General features: G+C 40.3%; 1 long non-coding RNA gene across 3 annotated transcripts in view; it reads right to left on the bottom strand.

The window, feature by feature from the left end:
* Positions 1-11,479, bottom strand: part of LOC309626369 — a 135,142-nt gene that overhangs the window by 112,024 nt on the left and 11,639 nt on the right. For all 3 annotated transcript variants that reach the window (XR_014243144.1, XR_014243145.1, XR_014243146.1), the window contains exons 2-4: positions 9,685-9,947; positions 6,600-6,672; positions 1,666-1,767 (exon numbers count right to left, since the gene is read on the bottom strand). This is a non-coding gene — a long non-coding RNA (uncharacterized lncRNA). The remainder of the gene's footprint in view (positions 1-1,665; positions 1,768-6,599; positions 6,673-9,684; positions 9,948-11,479) is intronic.

The raw sequence follows: 11,479 nt of genomic DNA, 5'->3' as shown, positions 1-11,479 counted from the left end.
CTAGGGAAATGGCAGGTGTTGACTATACGATACCTACTTGGATCACAGATATGCACAGTCTGTAAAAGCTTCAACTTTGAAGTCACACAGAACAGGGTTTGAACCTCAGCTCTGCTCCTCACTCACTGTGTGACCTTGGGAAAGGTTCTTTACACCCTAATCCTCAATTTTCTCATCTGTAAAATAGGGAATAGTACTGTTGAGAAGATTAAATAAGATAACATATGTGAGGTACTAGATATGATCCTTCATAAATCAGTTCCTATCCTTCCTTTGATGCCACCAGGCTCCTTTTCCCACTCTTGGATCCTTTCTCTTATTCTTTAGCCCCTATCTAGTCTCCTATCTAAGTGGAGCTACCCAGCTGGTGACCTGAATATACGGGTCTGACATTTACAGAAAGACAGACAGGTAGAAGAAATGATGTTGAGAAACACCAGCATGTAAATCATTAAAACCATGGGGACAGATGATGGCTGTCTATCCCCAGGAAGAGTATGGCAAGGGAGAAAAAGAGAGGGTCTGGGGTGGACACCAGCCTTAAAATCAGGTGGAGAAAGAACTCATGAAGGTGTCAGAGATGGAACAGCTAGAAGAGTAGGAAGAAAATCAAGAGGTCATGGTGCCTTAGAGGAAAAACAGTTTGGAAGAGGGAATGAACAATAGTGTCAAACAGTCTGAGAGGTCAAGGAAGATGAAGACTCAAAAGTGACGTTGACATGCCCATCAGGATCTCTGGGTTTCCTGGGAGGTGCCACTCAGAATGATCCTAGATAGGAAGGGCAGGCAATGGAGCCTCTGTCCTGCTTATGGCTGTATCTGAGCTGACCTTTGCCCTTTGCTTTCTAGTTCCAACAGTGCAGGACCCAAACCTTGTCACTACACTCTCTCAGCCTGGCCTGTTACATTTTGTGTTCTATAAAGTTTCCTCAGATGGAAAGGGCTACAAACCATGAGTACAGCACACATAACACACCTGGGAAAGGCACCAGTCCTGGTGCATCTCTAATTTTCTCTTTGATCCTGAGCAAGCCATAGTTCCTCAATGGACCTCAGTTTTCCCATCAGTAACTTAGAGGATCAGAGGGGATTACCTTTAAGGGCTCCTTCCAACTCTCATATTCCATGATCCAATAAGCCACATGAAGAGACAGACTCTTGCTTAGCTTTTTCTGAGCAGGGACCATTTTCTGATGTAAAATGCTTGCTCAGAAATCACAGGCTGTGTGTTAATTAGCCATGGGCAAGAAAGCATAAGCCCGCCTGAGTAACTCCCTCACTCTGCATCCAACTGCAGGACCTACAGTCATGTAGATTTCAAACACAATGAAGAAAGGATATCACACTGAATAGATGTTTGACTTCAGAGAAAGCCCTGCTCTTTAAGCCCTTTGGTGCTTGTGTCCAATGAGGGACAGCATAAGATTGGTGACTAAGCCCAGCTTCAAATCCCTACTTATGAGTTGTGTTACCTCAGGCAAATTATCTAGCCTTTCTGTATATTGTTTTTCTCTACCGTTAAATAAGGATAATAATATACCTATTTCGTAAGACTGACATGCTGATTAAATGAGTTAATATTTATAAAGCACGTAGAACAGCACCTGGCATGTAAGAAACATAACACACATGATTGTTAAATTAAATAATAATAATAATACATACATGCACGCATATGCTGATTCACTCTGTGTCTCTGCTCTGTCTTCCAGGATGCCAGCTTCATCTTCCACACAGCCTGCAGGCAGCTCCAGGCACCCCTTCATGCTGGCAAAATGGGTAAACAATTCTACCTTAAATCTTTATGATACAACATGTAGGGGGAGAGAAACACATCTTCTAGCAGCTGTTACAGAACTAAAAGAAAGCTTTTCTTTTCAAAAAAAAAAAAAGTTTTCTTGTCATTTGCTATAATTGGGTAATGTGGCCAATAAGGACTTACCCCTTCGATAGAGAATAGGTCAGTCCCACCCAAACCTATGGCTCAAGAGTAAGGCAGTGGTGAGGTCCCCAGAGGAAGATCAGAGTATGATTTGATTAAGGGATGGAAGACGTTTCCTACAAGTCTCTATTCGATGACAAGTACCATGCTACGCTCTGGGGATACAATTCTCAAAGTCACAATTCCTGCCCTCCAGGAGCTCACAGCTTAAAGGAGGAGACAGGCAGTTACAAGGAAGGAAACACAAACATGAGAGTATAAAGAAGGGTCACCCTAGTCAGCCAGGCCAAGGAGGCATAAAAGAGTGGAAGTGGGGGGTTGTCAAGAAGCTTCCTAAAAGAGGTGAATTTTGAAGGATAAGTAGAACTTCATCAAGTGAAGAAGGGGAGAAGGAATTTCTAGGCACAGAGCACAGCAGGATCAAAGGCATAGTAAATGCAATTAGTTCAGAATGACTGGGGCATATATGGATGGGGAGAGGAAGCTATAAGGGAAGAGTGGTGAGATGTGAGGATGCAGAGGCCAGCAGACCCCAAATCAGGTCAAATTTATGCTGAGATCTATGTGGCAGTGGCATGAACTCAATAGTTGAAAATCTAGAGCAAGAGGAGAGAATAAGTAAAAGATCAGGCAGAAGAAAAGGAACCAGGAAAGAGTCTGAAAATGTGTTACCAGAGAAGTCAAAGGACTCAGATAAAATGGTAGGAAAAAGTATTTTTCAAAGAAAAGCACAGAAAGTGGCAGTTGCTGCAAAGAGATTAGGCCAGATAAAGCCTGGGAAGACTTGTGATTAGTAATCAATGTTGACCTTAACCTCTGACAGAGCAGCTTCAGTGATGGTGGAAGGGCCAGGACTGCTTGGAATTTAGTGAATGGGAGTTAAAAGTTGAAGGGATGATAGTAGGCTACTCTTTCAAAAATGTTTATATTTTGCAATAAAATATGCACTCAGGAACTTCCCTTCAGAAATTTATACTAAAGAAATAATCAGGAATATGTGAAAAGATTTATTTGCAAAGGTTGTACTATAATGTTAATTATAGCAAACAGTGAGAAATAACCCTATGATTGTGGTTTAAAATGGCTAAATTACAATTCATCCATACAATGGAAATTTTAATGCAATAATTAAAAATCATGTAGAAGAATATTTACTGACAGAAGAAAAGTGTCAGCTTACAAAATAGAATATCCAGAATGCTCTCGATGTTGAAATAAATGAATATTATAAGTGCATAGAAATAATATTGGAAGGATAGAAACCCAAATGTTAACACTGGTGATTACTTCCAGAACTGTGATTATGAGTGTTCAAAATATGTTCCATTATTTGTACTTCCCAATTTTTCTACTACTATGTTACTTTTATAATGAGGGAAAAAGTTAAGAACTTGCCAGTAATGAAAGGAGAAATAAATTAACTTCAAGGGAAATATGGTTAGGCTTCTATAGGTTGAGGAATATTTGAGCTTGTTCATGAGTGAAGGAAAAAGAAGAGGAGAGATTGAAGCTAGGAGAGAGGGAGTAAATGAAGGAGCCAGGCCCTGAAAGACAAGGCGGGGACTTGGATATAAGAGCCCAGGGAGATGAGGAGAAGATGACAGAGGACCCAAAGGCAGTGGGAAAGAGAAATGATCACAGAGGCACAATCACCTGCCGCTCAGTGTATGGAGAGCAGGGAGAAGATTAAGGGGATGGAGGAGAGTGGAAGAGGTTTACTTATAACAGCTGCTGTGGGGAATTAGGAAATCAATTAGCAATAAGTGAAGGGATTGTAAAGAGGCTCCAAGGGAGGGCCCAGCTGCCACTGAGGAGCAGGAACTGACCCCACTGTCAGTTAATTTATTAGCTACAGCTAAAGAGAAATCCAATGAATGTCCAAATAATATCCAGAAAATCTGACCCAGAATAAGTACACCCACTAAGGACTATACTAATATATTGGCTTATATAAGCCCTGCTTGTCTCTTCTAGTTTGGTCTCAGGAAGTCTCTTCACAGTAATCATTATTTTTAAAAATAAATAAAGGAAATGAGTAAAGGTAATAAAATGAAAAAGGGTTTAAGGAAATGGCACTTTATCAGCCAAAATGATGAAGTGTTAAAAGATCACTAACACACTGGACCAAAATACATAGCCAGCTGTTTCCAAGACTGCTGGTGCTTGTTCACTTCCTAGATGAGTGACTGCAGAAGCTGTCCTAGTGTCTGATAATAAATAGTCTCTGCTTTGGCCTAACAGGTAGGTGATTACAAGATATCCCAGTCTCATAAATAAATGGTATCAGACTTTCCTATCTGACAGTATAATCATTACTATTCACCTTGAAGGGGCAGTATCAGGAAACTCAAGATTGTTAGAAACCAAGCAGAATCCTCATATTATGTAGTTTGTGTTTATTGGAGTCACTTCCTGGACTGAAGGAAAGGAGCTATCATCCGTTACGCATCTACTATGTACATAGTCTTTGCTAGGCCCCTTACATTTACTATTCTCATTTAATACAAAGTTCTGCAAGGTAGATATAATTTTCTTCATTTTATAGACAACAAAAGAAGCTCAGGGATGGTTAAAGTGGTGAAAATGATAGCACCTACTTCATAAGACTGTTCTGAGTATTAAGTGAGATAATACATGTAAAACATTTAACACACAGCAGTATTTAGTACTCTCCTCATAAACATTAACCACAATAATGACTATTAGCCATAATAGTCATTCCAGCATTTATGCTATTGTTTGGATTCTTCTTATCATCCCCATTTCACAACAAATGAAACTGGCTTAACTGAGGTTCCAGCAAGGCTCTCTATAGTCAATATTTGAACAATTGCTTTCACTAGGCTCTGCTGAACCACCATGATTCAGTACTAGATTTGAATTCATCATGTCTTCATTTTGTTCACAGTTAAATAACTTTACAATCCCTTGAGCACATACCTGTGAGGGTGAGGAAACCCCAGAGAAGCAGTCTGGCCTCCAGCCAGAATAAGTCTGGCATCAGAAAAGCACTACTCATAGGGAAAGGAAAGTCTTTTCAACAAATAGTGCCCATAAAACTGGATATCCGGGCTTCCTTGGTGGCGCAGTGGTTGAGAATCTGCCTGCCAATGCAGGGGACACGGGTTCGAGCCCTGGTCTGGGAAGATCCCACATGCCGCGGAGCAACTAGGCCCGTGAGCCACAACTACTGAGCCTGCGCGTCTGGAGCCTGTGCTCCGCAACAAGAGAGGCCGCGACAGTGAGAGGCCCGCGCACCGCGATGAAGAGTGGTCCCCGCTCGCCGCAACTAGAGAAAGCCCTCGCACAGAAACAAAGACCCAACACAGCCAAATAAATAAATAAATAAAATTTATTTAAAAAAAAAACAAAACTGGATATCCACATGCAAAAGATTGAAATTGGACTCCTACGTTACACCATACACAAAAATTAACTCAAAATGGATCAAAGACCTAATGGTGAGACCTGAAAAACTATAAAACTCATAGAAGAAAACATAGGGAAAAGTTTCATGACATTGGATTTTCTTGGATATGACACCAAAAGCATAGACAACAAAAGAAAAAAATAAACTGGACTTCTTCAAAATTAAAAACTTTTGTGCAAAGCACACTATCAATAGAAAGAAAAGGCACATTACAGAAAACATTTGCAAATCATAAATCTGATAAGGGATTGATATTAAGAGTATACAAAAACTCCTACAATGCAACTACAAATATAACCCAATTATAAAGTGGACAAAGGATGGGAATAGACATTTCTCCAAAGAACATATACTAATGGCCAACAGACACACAAAAAGGTGCTCAATATCACTAGGGAAATACAAATCAAAACCACAGTGAGATTTCACTTCACACCCGTTAGGATGGAGATTTTTTTTTTTTAAGGTAAATAACAAGTGTTGGCAAGGATATGAAGAAATTTGGAACCCTTGTGCATTGCTAGTGGGAATGTAAAACGGCGCAGCTGCTGTGAAAAACAGTGTAGTGGTCCACAAGAAATTAATCATAGAATTAGCATATGATCCAGCAATGCCATTTCTGGGTATATACCTAAAATAATTGAAATCAGGAATTCAAACAGATATTTTTACACCAATGTTCATAGTAACATTATTCACAATAGCCAAAAGGTGGAAATAACCCAAATGTCCCTTGATGGATGAATGAATAAACAAAATGTACATATATACAATGGGTTTTTGTTCAGCCTTAAAATAATGAGGTTCTGATATATGCTACAACATGGATGAATCTTAAAAACATAGTGCTAAGTGAAATAAGCCAGAAACAAAAGGACAAATACTGCATGATTTCACTTATATGGGGTAACTAAAGTAGTTATATTCACAGAGACAGAAGATAGACTAATGGTTGTCAGGATCTGGGGGAAAGAAGAATGGGGAGTTATTGTTTAATAGATATAGAGTTTCAGTTTGGGATAATGAAAAAGTTCTTGTGTTGGAAAGTCATGATGGATGCACAATAATGTGAATGTACTTAATGCTACTGAATTATACATTTAAAAATGGTTAAAATGGTATATTTTATGTTATAAATATATTTTATCGCAGTAAAAGTTCTATTTTAAAAAGTGCTGAACATACAAAAAAGATGGGAAAGTTACATTTAAAGGTTCTAGCAGTTACCTTTAGGGTTTGGGATCACAGGTTCTGTGTCTTTTTCTTTACACTTTTTTCTTATTTTCCACATAATGAACTTCTGAAATGAGAAAAAAGGTGTTTATTTTTTTAAACTGCTGTACCTCCACTGGGATAACAGTGAAGGTGATAAAATATTTCATCAAGCACCAATTTTTAAAATGTCAATAATGATTTTCTCCAGAGCAAATATGGAGTTTACTTTAACACTATGCATAAAATAGTTAAAAGTAGTCTGAATAGCAGAGAATCAATTTTGATACTTTTTTGGCAGAGGCTGATTTGGAATTTTTTTTTTCAGATGATTATTTACTGTGTCAGCAATAAACTTTAAATTACCAATATATACTGAAGATAAGATGCAGCTTCTTAGTCAATTCAACAAACATTAGTTGAACACTCAGGGTGTGTTGGACCTGAGCCATGGTGCTCAAAAAACCCTTGCCCTTTGAGCCTAAAATATAATGGGGTGATCTTGATTGACTGAAAGTTCTCTCACCCTTTCCTATCACTACTTCTACCGCTGGGGGTAACCATGGTTAATAATTTGGAGTATATGCCTCCAAACATTTTTCAATGCACACCATATAAAAATATTCTTTTTACAAATATAGTTTTAAAAATTACTTTTTAAATTCCACACTTACTAACATCTTTCCTTGTTAGTACATGAAGAACTACCTTTTATTTTAAGTTACACAGTATTTCAAAGTAAAGATACTTCATTATTTATTATTTATTTAGTCATTTCCTCACTTATGTACATTTAAATTGCCTACAATTTTTTGCACAATTACAAAAATGATACAACAAAAACCCTTGAATATTTATCCTTGTAAGCTCCTGTAATTATTTCTGAAGCACGAATACCTAAAAGTGAAATTGCTGGATCATGTCATACACTTTTAATTTATGCTACTTAATTGTATTTTATAATCCATGTGAGTCACCTTAAACCTTTCCTGGAACAATGTATAAACACATAGGGTGGGGATTTACTTTCAAAAGACACAAAACTGAAAATATTTGCAAACGAAGCAACTGACAAAGGATTAATCTCCAAAATATACATGCAGCTCGATATCACAAAAACAACCAACCCAATCCAAAAATGGGCAGAAGACTTACATAGACATTTCTCCAAAGAAGACATACAGATGGCCAACAAATACATGAAAAGATGCTCAAGATCACTAATCATTAGAGAAATGCAAATCAAAACCACAATGAGGTATCACCTCACACCAGTCAGAATGGCCATCATCAAAAAATCTACAAACAATAAATGCTGGAGAGGGTGTGGAGAAAAGGGAACCCTCCTGCACTGTTGGTGGGAATGTAAATTGATACAGCCACTATGGAGAACAGTATGGAGGTTCCTTAAAAAACTAAAAATAGAACTACCATGTGACCCAGCAGTCCCACTACTGGGCATATACCCTGAGAAAACCATAACTCAAAAAGATAACATGGGGCTTCCCTGGTGGCGCAGTGGTTGAGAGTCTGCCTGCCAATGCAGGGGACGCGGGTTCGAGCCCTGGTCTGGGAGGATCCCACATGCCGCGGAGCAACTAGGCCCGTGAGCCACAACTACTGAGCCTGCGCGTCTGGAGCCTGTGCTCCGCAACGAGAGGCCGCGACAGTGAGAGGCCCGCGCACCGCGATGAAGAGTGGCCCCCGCTTGCCACAACTAGAGAAAGCCCTCACACAGAAATGAAGACCCAACACAGCCATAAATAAATAAATAAATAAATTTATTTAAAAAAAAAAAAAAAAGATAACATGTACCGCAATGTTCACTGCAACACTATTTACTATAGCCAGGACATGGAAGCAACCTAAATGTCCATCAACAGATGAATGGATAAAGAAGATGTGGCACATATATATAATGGAATATTACTCAACCATAAAAAGGAACGAAATTGAGTTATTTGTAGTGAGGTGGATGGACCTAGAATCTGTCATATAGAGTGAAGTAAGTCAGAAAGAGAAAACCAAATACCATATGCTAACACATATATATATATAATGCATTCCATATACGGAATTTTAAAAAGCGGTACTGATGAACCTAGTGGTAGGGCAGGAATAAAGACAGAGACATAGAGAATGGACTTGAGGGCACAGGTGGGGTGGGGGGAAGCTGGGATGAAGTGAGAGAGTAGCATTGACATATATACACTATCAAATGTAAAATGGATGGCTAATGGGAAGCAGCCGCATAGCACAGGGAGATCAGCTCAGTGCTTTGTGACCACCTAGAGGGGTGGGATAGGGAGAGTGGGAGGGAGGCAAGAGGGAGGAGATATGAGGATATATGTATACATACAGCTGATTCACTTTGTTGTACAGCAGAAATTAACACAACATTGTAAAGCATTTATACTCCAATAAAGATGTGAAAAAAAAACCCCCACAAAACTGAAAGAGGGAACTTTGCATCTTTTCAGGAAGCCCACAGAACTGGAAGTGGGTCAGGAATGTTTGGTGGAAGTAGGGTAGACTGAGGGATTTTATTCTTTGTGGTCCTCACTCTCCTTTTTACCTTTCTTCTTATTTAGACAATAGAAAACCATTTTGGACAACGGCCTGTAGCTTATACCAACAAATAAAAAGAAGACATTCTAGGGGACTTCCCTGGTGGCACAGTGGTTAAGACTCTGCGCTCCCAATGCAGGGGGCCCGGGTTCAATCCCTGGCCAGGGAACTAGATCCCACATGCATGCTGCAACTAAGGAGCCTGCCTGCTGCAACTAAGACCTGGAACAACCAAATAAATAAATATTTTTTAAAAAAGAAGAAGAAGAAGACATTCTAACTAATGAAGCTGCCCACCAACAGACTGGAGATCCCCAAGAAGCTTCCCATTATAGGAACTGTTCAACCTGAGGTGAAATGGCCTACAAGAGAGGCCACACACTGTGCTGGTTAAAAGCACAAACCCTGGAGTCAGGATGCCTGGATTTGAGTCCTGGTTCTGTTACTTAGCTGGGAGACATTGGGCAAGTTACTGAAACTTTTTGTGCCCCAGTTTCTTCATCAGTAAAACAGGAATAATAACAGTACCTACCTGATAGAGTTGTTATACATCACTTGTTCTCTCCGTGTTTAAAAATATCTTTCAAAAGAAACAAGGAGGAAATTCACTTTCGAAGATTATATACCTTGTGGCAGTTAAAAAAAAAAAATCCCCATAGAAGTTAAATCATCCAAGATGGGGTTGGGAGAGGGAAGATCTTGAGGGTAAGACACTGATGAAGAATTCTGGCTCCCAATCCCTCAGAAGTGGGTGAATTCCAGAGCTGTCTGGGGAGCAGCATCATAATGAGGAAACTAGCAAAACACAGGAGTTGGAGAAACCATTATGAGAGAATATTCAAAGTACTTATAGGAAATTCTCTGGAGGGAAACGGGAAGTTAGGCATCATATCTCATTATGGTGAGGTGGAAAGAAAACTGGATGGCAGCCAGAGGATGGGGTTTTGGTTCTGACACTTGTGCCACCTTGGTCAACTGACTTCACCTGTCGGAGCCTCATTTTCCTTAAAACAAAATTATCTCTAGGCACTTTACTCTTCGGCTCTCAAAATCTTTGATCCTAGCAATCAGAGGTCAAGTTCAGGAGATATTTGATAGTCGGGGCCCTCAAACTAAGACAAATGAAAGGCTGTAGTATACAAAGCCCCTCCATCAAGGAGGCCAATCAAGGGACTCCTGGAAGGCTGAGATGTGGAACTGGGTGCTCAATGAGGGCTGATCTCTAGGGAACAATTTGGCTTAGTTGCCTCTTTCAAAGTCACAGAGCCATAGACTGCCAGAATTGGAAAGTACCCAGCCTCACCCTCTCACTCTGCAGGTAAGAGGAGGCTCAGAAAAGTTAACTGACCTGGCCAAGGTCATCTAGCAAGACATGGCAGAGCCAAGACTAGACCTCGATCCTCTTGACAAATCAGAGTTTTTCCCACTACCCCTGCTGTCTGGAAATGTGGATGCTCAAGGGCCTAGCACACAAGTACCCACTTACATATGATTTCTGGTTGAACAGAATCTTGGACACAGCAGGGCTGGGGCTAGGGTAAGGCAAAGGAGGCACTAGTGTCAGGTGCCAGATTAAAGGGAGGAGCACAAAAAACTCAGCATTCGAAACAAATAATATTTTTAATGCACTATTTAAAAAATTTAAAATTCATGAACAAAATACACAATATCAAAATTTTAAATAAAGACAGAATTGGACCCTGCACTTGTGCAAACCTGCCTCACCCATCTCATCCTATTGGAACCCTGGTTCCAATAAAATTTTGTTTACAAAAGAAGGTGACAAGCCATAGCCGTAGTTTGCACATTTGATTGTTCATCATATTGCATTAAAACATTATTTATCTTCATTTCTGACCTTTTTTATGCCCCCCCCCTTAAATTTTGTGCCCATGGGGAATGCCTTACTTTCTGCACCCTAGTCCGGCCCCTGGGCAAGACAAGGAACGTCCCTGTCCTCAGGCCCAGAGCATGCTATACCTAAAATCTAAGGTTTCCTGACCTGGGGTGGACGGCTCCCCCAAGGGAGTATGTGGATGGGTTCTGGGGATTCACGAATCTCCTCAGATTATAGGCAAAACACTGTGTTCACAGATCATTTCCTGGGGAAAAGATTTCGTTCCCATTTAATTGGCTTATTTGTTGTTAATAAGTTGGCAACACAAGGAAGGGCGAGGGTGTGCTCTCAGGCAGGCTCCTGCGCAGGGCGGGCTCAGGCAGGAGACGCTGCCCTGGGGCGGGAGCAGGGCAGGGCAAGGCCACCCTGTGGCACAGGGATGGAAGGAAAAGCACCCCCCCGCCCCGACTTCTGGGGGAAACCCCTGGCA

This window comes from Balaenoptera borealis (genome assembly GCF_965194805.1).
Source record: "Balaenoptera borealis genome assembly, chromosome: 1".
NCBI classification, from domain to species: domain Eukaryota; kingdom Metazoa; phylum Chordata; class Mammalia; order Artiodactyla; family Balaenopteridae; genus Balaenoptera; species Balaenoptera borealis.
The sequence above is the reverse complement of the archived record's forward strand: the minus strand, read 5'-3'. Positions and strand labels throughout refer to the sequence as shown.